This window comes from Prionailurus viverrinus, chromosome B3, assembly GCF_022837055.1.
Source record: "Prionailurus viverrinus isolate Anna chromosome B3, UM_Priviv_1.0, whole genome shotgun sequence".
NCBI lineage: Eukaryota > Metazoa > Chordata > Mammalia > Carnivora > Felidae > Prionailurus > Prionailurus viverrinus.
In genome coordinates, this window is record NC_062566.1 from 131,765,192 (window position 1) to 131,786,232 (window position 21,041).

The window sequence follows — 21,041 nt, forward strand, 5'->3', positions numbered from 1 at the left end:
GAGAGAGCACTAGCAGAGGAGGGGCAGAGACAGAGAAGGAGAGAGAGACACAGAAGCCGAAAGCAGGCTCCAGGCTCTGAGCTATCAGCACAGAGCCCGACCTGGGGCTCGAACCCACGGACCGTGAGATCAAGACCTGAGTCGAAGTCGGACATGATAGCATGTTTAATTAAAAAGTAGGATCCACGGGCGCATGGGTGGCTCAGTAGGTTAAGTGTCCGACTGGGGTTCAGGTCATGATCTCACGGTCCATGGGTTCAAGCCCCGCGTCAGGCTCTGTGCTGATAGCTCAGAGCCTGGAGCCTGCTTCGGATTCTGTGTACCCCCACCCTACCCCACCCCTCTCCCACTTGTGCATATGCACTCTCTCTCTCTCTCTCAAACATAAATAAAACATCAAAAAAATTTTTTTTGAAGCACATTTAGTGGAAAACCGCATTTCCTTGTCATGCCAGAAAATAAAATGTTCGATAACAATTCCTGAAACCTGTGACCTTTTTCTCACTCTCTTTTTCTCTGAACTGAGCCCCAAAACAAGACATACTCCAAATTCTGGAGCGAGCTGACTACTACTGCCACTGATCTGTGGACAACACCAGCCACTGTGGCATCTTCCCGCAGCCAGCTCTCGTGGGGGCATTGCTGCACCAAAGCCCACCACCACTCCCCTCGTCCTACAAACGAAGCCTGCAGTTCCTGGGTGCCTGGCCTCTCGGCCGGATCTGGCCCCAACCTGCCACGGGCTCCCTTCCCCCCACTTCACCCCATGCACCTGCCATCCAAGCAAGACTATTGCTCACTGCTTCCCAGAAACGCCCTGCACCACCCCGCCACCTCCTTGTCTCAAACAGGCTTTCCCGGATCGACTTCTACGGGAATCCCACACCTCCACTCCGGGCCTGCGTCTTTGTAAACCTAAGGAGCTTGGCGTCTGGCCCACAGACCACCCCCCCCAGGTGGTCACTTAACTCTGCTATGGGCCACAGGAGGCACCAACCCCACAAGGGTCACTGTCAAGTCCCTCTTGACAGATGTCAGCCTCCTGAGCACCCGCCACGCCCTCCCAGCTCGGTACCCCCACCAGCTGGTACGACAGGCCAGCGATGTGACGAGCAAACCGCACTTCTCCCGGGCGTACGCGGTGGCAGGACACAAAGTCTAGGGGTGCAGAGGGGAACAGGGGCACTTTCACTTCCCCCTCTAGGACCTCCTCTGCCCTCGCCGGCCCCACCTTGCAGGGACTCTTCCCAGGGGTGGGGGGAGGGTCCCTGCTCTGCAGACCTACATGCTCTCCACCAGACTCCCTGGATGAGGTCACAGTACACACTGGTGTCCCCTATGCCCGACCACACTGGGAGGTGCCTCACCTCCAGGGCAGGCCAATGGAAGAACACACAGTGCCTTTTCTTTAAAAAAAAAAAAAAAAAAATTATTTTTTACTGTTTATTTACTTTTGACAGAGAGAGAGAGAGAGAGACAGAGAGAGATAGAGCATGAGTGGGGGAGGGGCCGAGAGAGAGGGAGACACAGAATCCAAAGCAGGCTCCAGGCCCCGAGCTGTCAGCACAGAGCCCGACGCAGGGCTCGAACTCACAGACTGTGAGATCATGACCCAAGCCGAAGTCAGACGCTTAACCGAATGAGCCACCCAGGTGCTCCCACACAGTGCCTTTTCTATATTCACACGTTTTGTTCCTCTTGAGTAAGAGACACTTCGTTTTAAAAATTACATATTCACACATACACAGGCTCTTCACCCTCATTATCTCCCTGGGAGAAGAATGGTGATTCCACAGCCATTCAACAGACCACAGAACGGGAGACTTGGAGGGTGTGTGCGAGGCTCGAGAGGAGTGGCCCCAGGCCCACCCCAGGACGGTTACCCCTGCTAGGAAAGTGGGGCCTGTGTGCAGGGCTCTTGGCCATGGCCCTGAGGTATAAGGATGGGGGCTGGGGGCACACAGGTCTTCGGCCACCAACGCCAACCCTCACCTGCACCAGCTCCTACCGACGACAGGATGAGGCCCAAGTCCCCGACCAGAGCACACAGGGTCCTCTGTCACGCCGCTCTGCCCACCACTCCTGCCTGGGCACCCCCACAAACACAGCACAGGCCAGTCACCCCAAACCCAGCTCCTCCCAAAGGCCAACGCTGGCTTGGGCCTCTGGGGCTTCCTCCCCCTCATCCTCACCTGCCTGGTGAGCTCCCAGCATCCTCCGAAGGGGCCATTCATACGCTCCCTCCTCGGGAAGCATCCCTGTGCATCCCAGCCCACTCTGGCACACTGCCCTTCCCTTTCCCCCAAGCATGGTCATGTGGGGACTTGGAAACTGCCAGGCTTGGGAGGCAGGGGGGCTGGACAGAAAGTTCTGTCCCACTGGCTGGATGGCCTTGGGAACAGGGTGAGTTACTTAACTGAGGCTGTCTCTTCAGATCTTACGTCCTCCACAGGGTGTCATGGAGATTAAACCAGACGGGTGCCTCACTGAGCTCAGGGCAGAAGCCATAAACACACCTCTCCCCCCACTGCCCCCATCCCCACTAATCAATACAGAGCGGGGATCATGACCCTGGCCCCCTAGCGGGAGTGTGCTGCTCCCTGTCCCTGCCTCCCGAACACTAAAGCCGGGTGGCACATGGGGCTGGCAGGTTCCCAGGCAGGTGCCCACACCCAGCATGTGCCCATGTCCATATGCAGGACGGGCGAGAGCCAGGAAGGCCCTTCTGGCCTGGCTTCCAATGACCCATATGGAAGAGAATTCCTCAGATGTCAACTGGGAGGAGGTTCAGATGCTGGGAGCCCCCCAAACACAGCAAACCTCTACAGTGGCCTCACGCTGACCCTCTCTGATCATGAGCTCTTGGTAGCAAAGACTTCACCTCACCCAGCCTGTGGCCCGCGGCCGCCAATAGCCACAGGCCGCCTTACAAAATGACAACAGCAGCAGTGACTGCCTATTACATACCAGCCACCAGCAGGCACCTTCGTACCTCAATCTTTGGGACACCCACTGCAGTGGGTGCGACTAAAATCATCATTTTAGGTTAAGGAAATTAACCTTCTAGAGTAGAGATGAATGAAATACCCTGGATCTCACAGTAACAGATCCAAGGTTCAAACACAGGTCTAACAAACTTGAAACATGGGTTTCTTCCTACTCCACTGCCTCATATTAGAATATTATATTGCAGGGGCGGCTGGGTGGCTTAGTCGGTTAAGTGACCGACTCTTGGTTTCAGCTCAGGTCATGATCTCTTGGTTCACGAATTCAAGCCGCTCGTCCAGCTCTGTGCAGGGCAGCATGGAGCCTGCTGGGGATTCTCTCCGTCTCTGCCCCTCCCCTGCTGGTGCGCACGCGCGCGCGCACACACACACACACACACACACACACACACTCTCTCTCTCTCTCTCTCTCTCTCTTTCTCTCAAAATAAATAAATGAACATTTTTAAAAATTTGGAATAAAATATACAAATTTAGAATGAGAATTTAGTGTTTGGGAGGCAGGGACAGGAAGCCTTCGTCACGAGGGCTCAGCTGCAGAGGTCGGTGCCAGCTGGGACGGCGCCTGCTGTGTGCGTGGCTTTGGGCTGGGTGGCGGGTCCTCCATCGGACACTGTGTGTGGAGCCCACTTGCCTTGTGCTTCTGGGTGCAGTTTCTCTTGCTGAGGTCCCGTTTCTGGGCGTGGCGCTTTTGGCCTCCTGCGGTCCCTGAGCTGCACAGTGACCTTTCAGCGTGGCCCTTTTCTCTGCTCATGTCAGCCCCCTGGTCAATTCTGTGCTCACAGAACCCGCCTGTCTTTGTGTTATACTGAATGTTCACTGAATGAATGATAGCCATGGATGAAGAGAATGTGTCGCTAAGAACAAAAGTGAGTCGGTCCCCTTCTCCTCAGCCAGGCAGCTTTGATCCCAGTGCTTGGGTGGGCCTTGGTGCTGGGGGGGGGCGGGGGGGGGGGTTGGAAAACACCTGGTACTTTTTTCAGGCCACCAAACACCCCTCTGACGCGTAGCCGTTTGGCAAAAGGAGTTGCTTGGGGCTGTGATCTCCCCCGTTTTGAGGGTGTGGGTCGAACACCCTCACCAGGGACAGGGCTGGGAACTGGGCCAGAGTAGAACTGGGTCCTAACAGGGCTTTGGAGAAAAGTTCTGAAACTCGACCTGTGTGCTGCCTGCCTTTCCAGGGGACCTGGGGCTTGTGAGGTGAGCCGGGTACTGGCTGCACAATGCAGGGGGGGGGGGGCTCAGGAACAGAGGGAGTGCTAATAGACAGAGAAAGGAATAGGGGCCTCAGACAAGGAGAAGAAAATTAAAAGTTCCAACCCCATCCCTACAAACTGACTTGAAGTCCAAACCCTTTCTCACATAGCTACTGCCAGGATAAGAAAACCAGGTCATCCACCAAGGCCCACACTCTGAGCCAAGTCTTAGAAACTTCTTGGCACTTGCACAAAACGCTGACCCAGCTTGGCCACCGGGGCCCTAGGTGGGTTCGCGGCACACACAGCTGTGAAGCTGGGTCTCGGCGAGGTGAAATGACTTGCCCGAGATCACACAGCTAGGAAGGCCACGATTAAAGCCGTCCTTGTGTGTGCAGGCCCGAGGGAGGCATATAACCAGGCAGGCCAGGTGGATTTCTACAGGCAGGAGCACCGGCAGAAGGCGGCAAAAGCCCCACGCTCTTTGGGGTCACTGCGAGAAATGAATACGCACGAGTCAACCCACTGACCATGCTTTCCTTTGGGGCCATTCCCAGCAGGAAATTCCACAGGGCCCTGCCAAGCAGGGAAAATGCCATCCTGGAGCCCCAGCAGCAGGGCAGCCCCACCCCACACAGCCCTACCTTCCCTGGAAGAACAAAGTGCACCAGGCAGGAATGTGCACCCGGCCTCGGCCAGCCCCAGCCTGGCTGGGAGGAGGCTCTTATCTGTGGCCTGATTAAAGCCAGACTTGATTACCAAGATCTTTAAGCCCTGGGGCTGGGGATGCTGTAATCAGGTATATGTTACTGCAGCACATCAGGGCTCTGGGGGGTCATGCCTAAACCACAATCTCTTCTGGACTTGTCAGGGCAGGCCTGGCATCCTGCCCACACCCCTACAGGGAGCTGCCCGCTGGCCCTCCCCATACCACACCCCCCCTTCCACCTGAGAGCCCCGTGCACACCTGCCTGCAGTCCCGGTTTCCACTTTGTCCCTGAGATGTCTGCTGCCTCAAAGTCCACGATTCAAGCAGCATCCCCACCCTGACTTCTGAGCACATGGAGAACCTTCTCTTCGCCCCCCAGAGCCCTCAACTCCCACCATTCTGGAATGTGGCTAGGGCTAGTAAATGGCCAGCCTCTCACCTCTGCCCCATTACCCAGGGAGGCCAGAGCCAGAGGCAGCAGGGAAATTCCGGACAGGAGGGGCCTGGAAGTAAATGGAAGAGAGAAGAAATGTAAATATGGCAGCTGGTGTGGGACAGCAGGCAGTGGCAGGGACTGCGGGCAAGTGGTTTAAACACTGGCAACTTGGGGCGCCTGGGCGGCTCAGTCAGTTGAGCACGTGACATTGAGTTTGGCTCAGGTCATGATCCCAGTGTCATGGGATCGAGCCCTGTGCTGGGCTCCATGCTGAGTATGGAGCCTGCTTAACATTCTCTTCTTTCTCCCGCTGCCCCTCTCCCCTGCTTGCATGCTCTCTCTCTCTCTCTTTCTCTCTCAAAATAAAATAAACCTTAAAAAAAAAAAAAAACTGGCGGGGCGCCTGGGTGGCGCAGTCGGTTAAGCGTCCGACTTCAGCCAGGTCACGATCTCGCGGTCGGTGAGTTCGAGCCCCGCGTCGGGCTCTGGGCTGATGGCTCGGAGCCTGGAGCCTGTTTCCGATTCTGTGTCTCCCTCTCTCTCTGCCCCTCCCCCGTTCATGCTCTGTCTCTCTCTGTCCCAAAAATAAATAAACGTTGAAAAAAAAAAAAACAAAAAACTGGCAAGTAATTCAAAGGAAAGGATATAAGAGTCCTGTGTGGGCCAAGTGAGTCACCTGCAGGCCAGATACCATCCAAGTCACCAGTTTGTGACCTGGTCCACCCGGCTCTGCACAGATGGGGAAGCTGAGGTCCAGCCACAAGGAAGGGGAACATGACAAAGGTCACATCGGTAATTACTGAGAAAGTCCAGAACAGAATTCAGCCCAAAGCCTAGACCAGTGCTAATTAACCACCTCCCCCACCTGCTCAGCTGTGGCCCTGGGGAGGGACAGGGCAGATGGGAACTCAGACTGGGATGATCCACAGGGCCTTCCAGATACAGGACTGACGGCTGGGATAGATCTGTATGCAATAAGTAACCAATGCTGACCATCCCCCAACCCCATGGGGATCTCAGATCCGGCAGGAGGGAGGGACGGTAGCCAAGGGGACACTGGCACTACAGGGTGGTTAAGAGGGTGTAGTCTGCATCCCAGCCCCGTGTGACAGGTCACCTCAAGCACCCAGGCTGGGTGAAGAGAAAGAAGCAATGACCACGTGACCCACCAGCTCCAACTCCAGGAACCCCGGCCGGACCCTCCAGGGCCTGGGCTCCAGGGCCTGGACCAGTCTGGCTATGGAGCCAGGGAGGTGGAAGGAAGGGGCATCTAACGGCTCCCACCCTAAGATGTACCCTAAAAAACCAGAACCCTGACTTTACAGCCCAGGCGAAATGGCCTTTCAGACTAAGATTAAAGTCTGCATCTGCATTTCCAGGGTTTGGTGATTCACCAGGCACTACTGTCCTCACCCTCATATGCACAGTGTTCCTAGACCAGATCAAACCTTCACGCTTTGCCTCTCAGAAACAAGCAGGGAGGCCAGGTTCCTCTCTGGACAGACCTTCAGGATCCTCTCCCCTTGCCTGTTGGGACCCACCTGCCACACAGCCCCTCGAGGTGCTGGGCCACTTGGCCAGCGGGAAATGGCGGGGGCCAGGCTGGTGCTGCCTTCTATTTTAACTCAGTTCCTCAAGGACCCCAGAGAACACCACTGCAGCCCAGAGGCATGAAGCATATGCTGGGCCTCCCCCTTCAATAGCATGGGGGGAAAGGCAGAGGGAAGGAGGCAGGGCGCCTAGCTAAAAGGTCCTCCAGCTCTCAAAAGCCAGTTAGAGACCCCGGTTTACACGTAAACCAGAGAAGTGATTAACAAGGACCAGTCATTAAAATTACACGATCTTCTTACTATTTAAAGTTTCTAATTCAGACCTTTCACTGCTTCAGAACTGATATCAGAGCCTCATCTACAGCCTGGGTCAGAACTGCCAGGGTACCCATCCTGAAACTGCTCTTCTCACACAGTCAAAAACATTCAGTGGCTCCCCACTGCCACGAGACCAGGAACCACACTCACAGCTCACTGCTCTGGTTGGACTGGTCCACCCCTGGTCCCTGAACCTGACCCAAGCCCTCAGCCTACACACACACAGAGCCCTCTCGGACCCCTCCTCACCATCTCTTCTGTGAACACCCATGTGTGGTTTAAAGCAAGCCACACACCTCTGTCTTAACTCTCTGAGCATCTTGATCTCACCTCCCCGGCCAACCATAGGCTCCACCTAAGACTTTTTTGTGGCCTGTGCTCGCTCAGGGTCTCAGACACGCACAAACTTGCTTACAGGAAACTGCTTACAGGAAAAGCCACAACCAGTAAGCAGGCCAGGGGCTAGTATCGTTTTCTATTTCGTAGAGGAGGAAACGGAGACTCAGAAATAGCGCTCACCCAGGGCCCCAAGGGCCGCGCGGTGGTGGCACCGGGACCCGCGCCCGGTTGGCCCAGCTCAAGTTTCCTCTACCATGTGCCCCCTCATGTGCTCTAGATAAAAGAAAACTATGAACCGTGTCCCTGTCATAAAAGAGATAAGGCCAGCATACAGGAAGTGGGGAAACGGCTGGACGCAATTTGGTGTCCAGAGGCTCCGGGTGCTCTGGGGCTTTGGGACCCTCAGGGGAGGGCCGAGGAGGGAGGGACGGCCCAACGGACGGGGGAAAGCAGTGCAAACAAAAATATCTCCGAATGAGTGGTCAACTGGAAAGCAAAGGATGACATCGGGGAATCGGTATTTTTCCATTTCTCCATGGGCTTGAACACTCAGCAGCCCTCGTCCTGCCCCAGGATATTACTCCGGCCTCCACGGCAGCCGAGAACCTCCAATAAACAAAAACGGCACTGTTCGTTACCGGCAAAGCTCAACTTCTAACTAGCCGACCGGGTCTGCGTCCCCACAACAGTAGCTCTTGTCAGCAGAACCACCTGAGGGATGAACAGCAAGGGTGCTGTGTGCCCGGCTGCCCACCCGCTGTAAGCCTCCGCCCCAGGTGAGCGGGGAGGGAGCAAACCAGAGGCCTCCGGGCTACTGCTCTGCGTGCTCGCTCAATCCACCTCCCAAGGGAATGAACCGCCCCCTCCCTGGAGGCCAAGGATGGAAGGTGCCAGAAGAGGGGGAGAAGAATCAGACCGACAGACCCACCACACATAACCTGAAGCACCAGGGCCCCCGCAGCCAGCGGCCAGCAAACCACCAGAACTGTTCCTGCCAGCCTTGCAACCGTGGCCTGCCCTAATCTAGTCCCCTTGGAGAACTCGCTTCTCCCACTTTCAAGCCACACAATTCCAGAGAGTTGACCCCCCCTACTCACTTCCGGCGTGAGCATGCAACTCAGGACAGGGCAATGAGAACATCACATCATCCAGACCTAAGCGAATGGTCTGAGAACAGGTGCTATGGGTTGAACTGTGTTCCCCCCACCGAGACAGGCTGAAGTCCCTACCCCCACACCTGCGATTGTGACCTTATGTGGAAACAGCGTCTTGGCAGATGTGATCAAGTTGAGATGGGGCCATTATGAAGGGCCCGGAACCAACACAACTGGTGTCCTTAGAAGAACTGGAAACCGCCTGGTGAAGACACAGACACACAGGGAGAGCAAGGCCATGTGAAGATGGGGGCAATGACCAGAGTGATGCTGTCACGAGTCAAGGAACTCCTGGAGTCACCCACCAGAAGCCGGAGGAGGCAAAGAAGGATCAGGTGGAAAGTGGCCCTGCCAAGCCTTGAGTTCCAACTCCTAGCCTCCAGGACGGAGAATACATTTCCATTGTTTCAATTTGTTAGGCAGGAAACTAATAGGAGAGGCAGGTAACTTGAGCCAGAGCAGTCAGAACCGGCAAGCACCAGCCACTTTCCTGGGAACTCGGGGCAGGGGGAGAGGCTTGTATCCCGCGAGGTTGTGTCATGCTGATGGGCTGGAGCCGCTAGCCATCATTTCCACGGGACTTGGCCAACCTCCCCCAATGTGCCCCACACGAGGAGGCTGGGAAGTAAAACTATGCCTGATGACATAAATTCGAGTCCCCAAGGGCCTGCAAATGGCCACACTTCCCCTCTGGACTTTATGAGACATCCCTGCTAACTAACTCTATTTACCCATAGTTCCTGAAGTCTTTCCTTCCATAATGGAAATCTGTTGCTTACAACCTAAAGAGCCTTTTAAGTTTCATCGCATACAATTTAGTTTTTTAACATAACATATGTCCAAATGAACAGGGGTCCCCAACAGTCACCTCGGGCACCTACACTTACAACACAAATGCTAACAACACTCAAGCATCAGTGTCCTTCTCTTTGGCACACACCTTCAGCCTTCAAAGTTTTGTGATGGCCAGTCCTTATCCCAAAGGTGCACTTGATTGTTGAGAACAACAACAAAAAACAGTCAGCCAAGCTCAAAAGAATCAAAGAAGATATGTTTGATTTTAAGAAATGCTGCCAGGGGTGCCTGGGTGGCTCAGTCGGTTAAGCATCTGACTTCAGCTCAGGTCATGATCTCATGGTCCGTGTGTTCAAGCCCCGCATTGGGCTCTGTGCTGATGGCTCAGAGCCCAGAGCCTGCTTCGGATTCTATGTCTCCCTCTCTCTCTGACCCTCCCCCATTCATGCTCTGTCTCTCTCTGTCTCAAAAATAAATAAACATTAAAAAAAAAAAAAAAGAAAAAGAAATGCTGCCTAAGAATGGCTTACAACATAAGGACAGAAAGTTTGGAGGGTCTCTGGTGTTTCAACGGCTCGATGTCAGCAAGAACCCCAGGCTCTTTTCAAGTTTTTATTCTGCCATGCTTACTATGGTAGATTTCTGTCCTCATTCCTCTTACCTCATGGTCACAAAACAGCTGCCAAAGCTCCAGGTACTCTATCCCCAGAGGGTATCTGGAAGGCAGTGAAAAGGGGATGAAAGCCAAGGAGCTGCCCTTCTCGAGAGGAAATCCTCTTTCTCCTTATATCTTACTGGTCAGAACTGCAAGACATGGGTGCCCCGGGGCGCAAGGAAGGCTTGGGATGCGAGTCTCTGACAATGGGAACTGTGTTTTCATGACAGGCCTATGTCAATCACCAATGCTACCTGGAACAAAACAGGGACTGTGTACAAGATGGAGAGAGACGATGTACTGGGAGGGCAACTCCCCAGATAGTAAAGATAATAAATTATGGAGCCCCTGTGCCCCTGAAAGTCCGAAAAAAACAAACAAAAAACCTGTGGCTTTTAATTTGACCTTGGGGTAAATTCAACAAATACCTAAGAATCATTTATCAAGGGCTCCCCATGTGCCAAGTTCCTTGCTGAGTACCCTTCCTTGCCCTCGAGGTACCTCACAGGGAAGAGTAAAAGAGAGCCATCCCCCCAAAACAGCGGAGAGTCTAGAGAGAGCACGAGGAGCCTGGGCACCGGCAGAGGCAGCCGGAGGAAGGAGGAGACAAAGGGGGAGTCTGGGAATGCTTCTGCCAGCAAGGACACCTGACTGGGTGTGCCAAGATGGGCCATAAAGGGCGTGTGTGCAGCGGTGTAGAGACGGCGACAGTGGGGGGTTGCGGGTGTTTGACTTGGGAGTGGCAGGCGAGGTGGCCAGGCTGGCAGCGCAAAACTGGAAGAGCTCCATAAACCATGCTCAAGGCCTAGACTTTCACCTAAAGACAACGGAAAGCAGGGGAGAGATGCAGGTGTTCTTCAGGAAAGACCACTCTGCAAGGCAAGGGGTGGGCCAGGAGGCAGGGACACCCGCCAGGGCTGGCAATACTGAGTAAGGGGGGACGGGGGACATAGGACAAGAGGATGTAGGTGGGAACGGGCAAGGAAGAGTCCGGAGGGAGAACCGACAGGCCCCGGAAACCGATGAGACTGTGGATGATGGGGAGGGCCAGCGGCGTCTGGGCAGGCTGCCTGGGTGGGAGACAGGACCTTCATCATGACCCAAGAAAACAGGAGAGGATGCAGGTTTGGAAAGGAAAAGAGTGAGTCAAGTTACAGAAAATGATGCCTCCAGACCGAGGTGCTTCCCAAACATCGTAGGCCTGCTGGTGGGGAGTGGGGGGCTGGAAGACTGAATGGACCTCCCTTCTGGGAAGGGCACCCTCCGCCCAGTTTCGCCCAATTGCAAACGACTGTGTGAGGAACAGCCTTCCTGGGGCAGAGCAGGGCCAGGGGGCAGCAAGCTGAGGAAGATCTTCTGACTGCCTTAAATAGAAGCAAGCCGCTCTGGCTGGTGTGCAAGAGTTTACACAAGGAGGGCTGGGTGGCGCTCCGGGCCCCCACAAGGCATGTTTTGAAGAAAGCCCAGTGGTCATGCTGGTTGTCCCGTGCGTGCTGCCAGCCTGTAAAATCGGAACTGAGCTTGCATTTGTAAAAGTCTTGTCTTCCAAGAGCCTCGAGTGGGCAGGATACCACCTCTTATCTCGACCACATCCGTGCAGCAGGGGGGGAGGCCGGCTCTTCCACTCCGCTTGCCCTATAAACCACCAGGTCCCTGTCCTGTACAAGGAGGCCCTTCACTCTAGGGCACCATGCATTCCAGATGGTTCTCCGAGAGTCCCAAAATGCAACTTCGGCCCTGGCCACCACGAGAGTCAAAGGAACAAAGGCTGATACCAGGGGTCAGGAGTGGCCAAGTGGGCATCTCCTGCAGCTGGCCTTTGAAAGCACCCCATCCCCATGCTGCAAGGTCCTACCTGGCCTCCGCTTCTCTTCGCATGAGTAACATTTCCTCCCCCGTCACCCACTCAGAAAGGTGGCAAATCAAAGTCCTGGGTGGTGAGAGGTTTGGCAAGCATTACTCTTGGAAAGATGAAGTCCGATGAGGGTGGGTTAGAGACCCAGGGAGCCCCAGCCGACCAGACCGTAGAGCCGCTATGACCGGCAGTGTCCAGTAGGTGGCGCACCCTCGAGGTCTGGAGAGGAAGTGAGTGATGCTGACCAGTCACGCTGACTTGTCAGCAGAAATGAGAGCAGCAGCGGTATCTGTGCAGATTAAAATGCTACCCTCTTTGATAATAGTGCCCAGAGGTGCTGAAAGAGACTGAAGGTCTACCAAAGCCAGCATCTGTCTTCCCAGTGACTGGATGCTCCATGACTGGGACAATTCTGTTCTCAACTGCATCCCCACCCCCACCCCCCACCCCCCACCCTCCCCCCATGCTCAGCACAGGGCCCACCAGGTCCGGCAGGCAAACAAAGGTGACAAACAGTCCAGGAACCCACCGAGCCAGGGGTGGCCAGCCTCCACTCCCAAGGCCTCCCAGCCCAGGCCGTCCTGCTCACCCAGCAGCCCCACTGCGCTCCACATACACCTCACCTCAGGGACCAAAGCCCTGCTTCCAGGACCCTGGCTCCCGCCTCCTGGCTCTGTCCCCCAGAAAAGTGGTTTTCAAACACCCCTGAACTCCAGTGTCGTGCCTGAAATGAAATCTGACTCCCAAATCAAAAACAGATCAAAGTTGCTGTTACTTGAAGGGAGGCTGTTGTGTTTGGGGATCAGCGTGCCCCTTGGAAAAGCAGGCACGCCCCCTTCAAGGAACCCCCTAGGTTCCTCAAAGAGCCCAGTTTGGAAACTGCTGTGCTATGCCCTTGCTAACCCGAATCCAATAAGCTTGAAAACCCCCGTGCCTCACAACTCTCTAGCGTGAGAGGTTAACAGCTGACATAGCAGGAACCTTCCGATCTGAAAGCTGAGCGACTCACCAATCCCTGCCGCTGTTGCCGACATGGGGTGCTCGTTTCCACTGTTGCCCACCTTTTGGGAGGAGGGCAAGAATTATCACCCGTTTCAAGAACAACTCTGTTCTAAGAAATTCTAGCACATTCCACCCCTGGAAGCACCAGCAACTTCACTTTTGTAGCCAGAGGTTGCCTGGGAAGAGCCTTCGTCTCTTTGCGGGGGGGGGGGGGGGGGGGGGGGGTGCACCTGGGGGCAAGGGGAGGGCTGAGACAGCAGAAGGCGATCTGGGCTCAAATCCCAGCTCTGCCAATTAGCAGCTCGGTGACCCTACAGATTCCACATCTAAGAGGCAGGACCATTACTCATCCCTACAGCTCATGGGACTGTCGGGTTTATACGAGGGATTTTTTTCAAGTGCTTTATAAAGCACTCCCAAATGTTAGCTGTATTTTACATGATTTTACTATCGGGCTGTTAGAAGTTCAAGCAGAGCAGACCAGTTTCTGCTAAAGGTCTTCTATACCTGATCCTGGGCTCTGTACAGGCTCCATGTCTTGATATCAGACCTGACGGACATCCCCATCCAGGGAGGCTGGTCTGGGTTGCCCTTACCCTCGGGGGCACATGTGTCCCGGTGGGAATACTAAAGAAACCCCAGAAACTGCCTGAGTGATATTCAGCAAGCTGGAAGCTCACCTGGCCTCCAACCCCCTCTGCTCCCCGGGCCCACCCTGCATTCGGTGTAATACCCGCCGGCACCACCCCCCTCCCCCCAAACTCAGGATCCCCAAGGGGCCGGTGGCTGAAGTGCATGGGCTCAGACACAGACAAGATGCACTCTACCTGCCATCCCAGATTCAGTCCCTAGTCTGACAGCAGGCAGTGCATCTATGAAAAGCGCCCAGGCAGAACCCCTAGATGCCCCAAAAGACTCAGAAAGAGCTCCAGTGGCTTTCTGCATGAGGCACATCTAGCCCCAGGACATCTTCCACCTCCACGGTTTAAAGCCAGGGGCTCTAGGGGAGCCTGGGTGGCTCAGTCGGTTGAGCAGACGACTTCGGCTCAGGTCATGATCTCGTGGTCTGTGAGTTCGAGCCCCGCATCGGGCTCTGTGCTGACAGCTCAGAGCCCGGAGCCTGTTTCAGATTCTGTGTCTCCCTCTCTCTGACCCTCCCCTGTTCATGCTCTGTCTCTCCCTGTCTCAAAAATAAATAAAACGTTAAGAAAAAAAAAAATTAAAAAAAAAAAAAGCCAGGGGCTCTAAGATGAGGGTCCCCAGACCAGCAGCATCAACATCACCAGGAAACACATACTGGTTCAGAGACTTGCATGAGGCCACCACCTAGTTGAAGACCCTCCCAAGGATTCCGGTGACACTCAAGTTTGAGAACCACAGCTGGCATCCAACGAGCCGCACCCGGCTGTGTATCGGAGTCACCCTGGAGCTTTCACACAAGCCAATGCTCAGGACCCACCCCAGATACCTGATGACGCCCCAGTGGTGGGGGTTTGTTGGTTTGTTTGTTTTAAGTATTAAAAAAAGAAATATGAGAAACACAGAGGATTTTTAGGGAAGTGAAGCTGGGCAATACCATACGGTGTATGATATCAGGATATGATACTACAAGGGGTACGTGTCATCACACATTTGTTAGAGCCCATAGGAACGGACAACACCAAGAGTGAACCCCAAGGCAAACTAGGGGCTTTGGGTGACTACGATGTGTCAGGTTCATTCCCCTGGTGGGGGTTGTTGATTGGGGGAAGGCTGTGGGGTAGGGGTGCTGGGAATATACAGCCCTAGAAGTTCCCGGGTGACTGTAATCCTGTAGTCTGTGGAACCGGAGGCAGGACAGCCAGGCTTCAGAGTCAGCAGGTAAGACCACACAGGTCGGAAGCAGTCAAAGATGACGGAAGGAGAGAAGTCATACTCGTGACTGAAGGAGGGAGAGACAGAGTGGGGAAGGAAGTGGGGAAGGACTCATTCATTCCAACTCTGCTTTTAACTTCTTCCTTCCCAGCATCTGCCTTAACTCCTCCCCCTCTAGTGTAGTCAGTGCAGCAAACGCTGGCCTGAGCATCACTCTACCCACCTGGGGTCAACCACAGTCCCCACTTAGCTAGTACGTGAACCTGAGCATGTCCCCAGCGTGGGCCTGCTTTCACCTGTCTCCTCATCTGGAAACAGAAGGTATTAAGACGCTGGAATGGGAATACAGTGCCTAGCACAGAGTAAACACACAATAAACACAGGTTGCCCTCAACTGGCCGGTGCAAACTGGACCCCACGTCTGCTCCACAGAAAACGGCGTCCAGACAATGAACGTTCTCATCTCCTGCCAACACCACCTCTCTGGCTTGGAAGCCAGAGTCAGAGAGCAGAACACAAGAGGGAATCCTGTCGGGGTGCCTGGATGGCTCAGTCGGTTAAGTGTCCGACTTTGGTTCAGGTCACAATCTCACGGCTCGGTCTGTGAGTTCGAGCCTGCGTCGGGCTCTGTGCTGACAGCTCAGAGCCTGGAGCCTGCCTCAGACTCTGTGTCTACCTCTCTCTCTGCCCCTTCCCCACTCGTGCTCTGTCTCTCAAAAACAAATAAACATTAAAAAATTTTTTTGAACAAAAAAAGAGGGAATCCTCTCCTTCCATGTCTACGTTACCAAAGACAGGCTGGACGCACTGGGACAGAAACACCCCTCATCCCATAAATGTTCACAGAGCACCTGTTCCGGGCCAGAGGTGGGGAGAGCGCAGAACTTGCATTCCTTCGATTGGTGGGAGGCTCCAGGCCCGTGAAGGGCGATCTCCTCTGGACCCTGTACCGTCAGCGGCAAAGGGAGCATCTTTCCTAGAGGGGAGCCTCAAGAAGAGGGACACTCAGTCCTGACAGGCACTGCTGCGTGAGAACCAATGCTCTAGAGAGAACCCAAGAGTACATATTACAGAAAACTGCACACCCCTGCCTCCTGTGGCTTTCTTTGCCTTTTGTTTTATAAGCGTTTTACTGTCTAACGAATGATAAATGAGAAAGCGTGTATCATGAGCGAGCAGCTTGAATATTCAAACTGACACCCGAGATCAAGACTGAAAAGAGATCCCTGCAGGACCCAGCAGATTTGTCATGTTCCCGCCTACCTACCCTATCCCCAAAGGTAACCACAAACCTGTCTTCTTTTCCACAGAGCAGTTCTGCCTTTTCGAGAACCTCACTTAAATGGAATCATACGTCAAGCACTCCTCTGGGTCAGCTTCTCTGGCTGAACACTATGTCTATGGGACTCATCCATGGTTTCCATGGAGCGGCCATTGGCTCATTCTCACTGCTATATAGAATTACACCACACAGGCGGGACGCCTGGGTGGCTCAGTCGGTTAAGCATTTCACTCTTGATTTTGGCTCAAGTCATGATCTCACAGCTCTTGAGATGGAGCCCCGTGTCGGGCTCTGAACTGACAGTGAGGAGCCTGCCTGGGATTCTCTCTCTCCCTCTCTCTGCCCCTCCCTCGCTCACACACACATTCTACCTCTCTCTCAAAATAAATAAACATTAAAAGAAAATTTTTAAGGGGCAACCTGGATGGCTCAGTTGGTTAAGCATTCGACTCTAGATTTAGGCTCAGGTCATAATCTCGCAGTTTGTGAGTTCAAGCCCTGCCATTGGGCTCCACGCTGGAGGTCTGCTTAGGATTCTCTCTCTCTCTCTCTCTCTCTGCCCCTCCCCACCTCACTCTCTCTCTTTCTCTCTCTCAAAGCAAATAAACAAAACTTTAAAAAAAGCTTTTTAACAGAATTACAACATGCGAATATAACACATTATATGTACCCATTTTACAGCTGATGGACACTTGGGTGGTTTCCACTTTGAGGCTATTAGGCCAACTGCTGCTTGGAACACTCTATGTCTGCCTCTTGGTGGACATAAGCACTCTATCGAGGGTGCAGTGGCCGAGTCCAAAGGCAGCACATGCTCAGCTTTAAGGAAAGCATGTTCCAAAACCCCTATCAACCTCCAGCCCCTTGCCCCGCTTCATTTCCTTTCCTATCCATGTCGACCATCATCCTCACTTCACATCCTCATTTGCCTGTGTTTGGTCTCTCATCCTTCTAGATGTGGGTGCGCGTTGAGAGCAGGTCTGGGCACCACGGGGCCCCCTGAGCCCTGACTCTGCCCAGCCCAGAGCAGGTGCTGGAAAAACACCTGTAGGGCAACTGAGCTTCTGCATTCTCTCCTGCACACAGGAGCTCAGGGGACCTCTCAGCTGTCCCCTTGGTCCCCTCCTCGCGTGGGTGCCTTCCCAAAGCCCAGGAAGACCCCCTCACACCCTCTTCCAGTCTCTAGCCATAGCTAACAATTAGGCCTTGAGCAAAGACTGGGCCCCCCACCAATCCCCACCATTGCTGCTGCACAGAGTCCCTTCCCCAGGATGGAACGTAAAGGCTCCTGGGAAAAGTCCAGGCTCAAGTCTTGGCTCTGTGAAAGCCGGCTGACTGGAGTGGCATTCTTGAGTGCAGGCTGCAGGCCACGCCCCCAGGAGACAGGCAGACAGCAGTCAGAGCACCAGCAAGCTCAAGGTCAGAGGAGTGAGCTGGGGAAGTGGGTCAAACAGCCCCATAAGGCAGGGGCAGGTGAGGCCTTCGGGCGCAGGGGAGCTGGAGCAAAGCTGGCCCTGACCCAGTCCAGGCAAAGCAGAGAGGGCCTCACAGAAAGATGGAGGTCTCAGGGCCTGCCTCTTCTGGGATGCCTGTTATTCCCCAGAGACATAAGGCTGGGGCGGGCAGCACAGGCAGAGACTGACGTGTGCGAGACGGAGGGCTGGGCTGGATATGGAGGTGTTGAGGGGAAAGGAAATGAGGGAGATGAATTAGAAAGATCATGGGGTAGGGCGGTGGCGGGGACAAAGAACTGCCAGGCCAAGACCTCTGGGCTCTGTCCTAAGGGTGATGGAACCCTGGGGGTGTCGCAGAGAGGCCACCTGATGACAATGGGCCAGGCACAGGCAAGAAGGCACCTGCCATCTTATTGAACTGCAGATCCCGACCCAGCAGAACTGGGGGAATGTGTACATCTCCCTGTGGTGCAGCTGCCACTGGTTGCCAGACACAGTTGGGGTAGCAAGGGTGTGGCACAGAAATGGAGACTGAAGCCGTATATCCCCTACCCCCGCACCCCAAGGGAAGAGGGACCAATGGAGGTAAGTAAAGGTGGAATGGAATGCAGAGTCTTAAACACCTCGCCTGACCCAAGGCTGGCCCTCAGTGTGGCAGCCACTGCTCTACTTCACACGGCCAGCCTGTTCCAGAACCTTCCATGCTGCTTCAGAACTGGGCCTCTCCTCTAGAGCCTCAGACCCCAGCGTCACCACGGCAACAACCGCAAACACAGGAGCCCAGGCCTCTGTGCCATAAACAACCCTGACAGATTCAATAAATATAGATGTACTACAGCAATTTGTGGGGAATTTATGAGAAATTAAAAATTCAGCTTGGACAATAAACAACCCATTTCAGAATTTGCCCCACTTAAAGTTAAATAAACCGCATGCGAGCATTTTTTGAGCATGATGTTTCGAGACTAAAAACTGGGCCTTGCCAGGAATGCTCCCTGAGACTCCAAAGCTGGTGCTGCTGTGGAGAGCACGTCCTCACATCTGCTGACCTCAGAGAGCACTTTACAGTTTATAAAGCACCTGCGTTGACCCACCTGCTGCCTGTGAGACACTGGGGCAAGTAGGAATAACACCATAATGAGGATGAGCCTTGAAATCGACCAAGAGCCTGCAGCACAGCGACTTGCTCAAGGTCACACAGAAATGGTCAAGGTCAGAGACAGGATGCAAACTCAGGCCAGCCCAACTCCAAAAACACTGTGCACACACAGGCAGCCACATGTGCATTTGCCTACAACACACGAATTGCACCCAAGTGAGTCTGATGTGGGGAGTTGGCTGTATTCTCTAGAAATCCGTCCTACTTAAATAGCATCAAAGGGGATTGCTTCAAACAGATCAACAAATTCACCCAGGGGGCAGGCAGGCTCAGATCCCTGAGGCAACTCCACCAGGCTGTCTTCAAGATGAAAGACTAAGAAATAAGCAGACGGAGATGGAGAGAGCATGGGGGAGCCTTCCTACCCCCGCTTTCTGAAGATTTCGGAGATTCACAAGAGGGGAGAGTGAGATAAAACGCCAGAGATCCCATCAGGGGCATTAGCCTGTTTCACAGAGAAGGAACCAGAACCCAGCCCAGCTGCACGACAGGCAGACAGCGAGCCTGGAGCTCCTGCTGCCTGGGCCAGGGACCCCCAGAGCCAGCCACCTTGACCTAATAACGTCCTTTCTTCCCACAAGCATCATATATCTCAGAAGCACCTGCAAGTGCTCTCCTGGTCACTCTCTCCAGGCTTGCTGGCTCCGCGACCCGAGTTTCCAGTTCAGCCATAGACTAATCATCTCAAGAGGCCACAAACAGGTGGGTGGGGGAAGACTCACCAGCTCTGGGCATGCTGTGCTGACAGGAGAGCTCCCCAGCTCCCAGGTCAAGGCAAGGGCCTGCCCTTCTCCTGCTCTTCTGATGCAGCCCTAGGGTTGTCTGCCTCCCAGGCACGGGCACCAAGGTGGCTGAACCCTGGGAGACTGGGTTATGTCGGTGTTCCCAGAGGACAACAGAGGGCCGACTGGCAGGGGCCCAAGCAAGCACCCTGTGATGCAAAGAATCAAGGGACCAGCCCCAGGCCTTAGTCCTGCAAGTGTCAACTCTCTCAATCACAATCACAAAATGGGCCTGTAGGATAGCAGCCACAGGGACATCTGGGAGGGTCAGACAGGAAAGTCAGAGCTGGGGGGTCATGCCAGAGCCTAGGGACAGAGGACCCTGAGTCGCCCTCCCAAGAGCCCAGGGATGGCACCTCTGGGCCACAGGACACAATGCTGCTCTGCCCTGGGGTCCACCGAATCACAAAGCAGGGGAGAGAGGGGTGCGGGTCACTCCTTGTTGACCGCCTCCCTCCCCACCCTCCACCTTGCTCCATTCCTGGAGGCTTACCTCTGAGGACCTCTGGACTTCCAGCTACATCTGCCCAACAGAAGGTACCAGAAGATCAGAGAGCAGGGAGAAAGTGAGGCTGGGGTATTTATCCCTCCTCTCCCCGCTTCAACAACATGCCTTGGGCGGGAGCTTCAGCCCAGCACAACTACGGCTGCCTCGCCGGCCCTGGGAACAGTAACAGTTTCCACAGCTAGGCTCCTGGAGCCCCTCCAGCCCACTCTGGTCCCTTCACCCTGCCCACGCCTCTGCATGTAGTCCCCACATTAAAGTCACATCACCAGAGCCACATAGAGGAGGTTCAGCAGGGACGGGTCCAAGTCCTCGAGCAGTATTAGGATCAGAACAATGGGAACAAATGAGTCAGAAAGAGGAGTATAAAACCGCTGTTCAGAGCAGGCAGGGTGTGAACCTTCTCACCTGCAGTGAGGGCAGGTTGAGTGGCTGAAGGCTGGAACAGGTGAGCATGGGCATGGGGGACAGTGGACAGAGCTCAGGAATGGGAATGGCCCAGCTCTGTTGCAAAGGCCCACGCAAGATACTGAGGGCTGCAGGGCCGCCTGGGTGGCTCAGTTGGTTCAGTGTCCAACTTCAGCTCAGATCATAATCTCACAGTTTGTGAGTTCGAGCACAGAGCCCACTTTGGATCCTCTGTCCCCCCCCCCCGCCCCTCCCCCAATCACACTCTCTCAAAAATGAATAAACATTAAAAAAAAAAAAAAGATATTGAGGGCTGGGTTCACGGCAGCCTTGGAAAATTCAGGAAGGGCACAACAGGTTTTTACGGGAAACCAGCGAGGTCAGATTAGCACTAGGGCGGGGGTAGGGAGGGTGACTGGAACAGAGAGATCCCAGGCCATTGGGATCAAGCCCGCCTGGGTTCAAAGACCACAGCAGCCGGTCCTTGCTGGCTCCGTGACCTCAGATTCATCCTTAAGCAAGTGACATATCTGAGCCTCAGTTTCTTCATCTGAATAATAAAGAGATCCCACCTCACAGAGAC

At 54.4% G+C, this 21,041-nt stretch overlaps 1 protein-coding gene across 3 annotated transcripts in view; it reads right to left on the minus strand.

Moving 5' to 3' along the window:
- ITPK1 (inositol-tetrakisphosphate 1-kinase) overlaps positions 1-21,041 on the minus strand; it is a 180,358-nt gene that overhangs the window by 98,013 nt on the left and 61,304 nt on the right. Inside the window, exon 1 of one of the 3 annotated variants that reach the window (XM_047862683.1) lies at positions 5,350-5,410. The exons of the other annotated variants lie outside the window; for them this stretch is intronic. The gene's annotated coding sequence lies outside the window, so the exon portion shown is untranslated. Of the gene's footprint in view, positions 1-5,349; positions 5,411-21,041 lie in introns of those variants that run through there. 3 annotated transcript variants of the gene reach the window in all.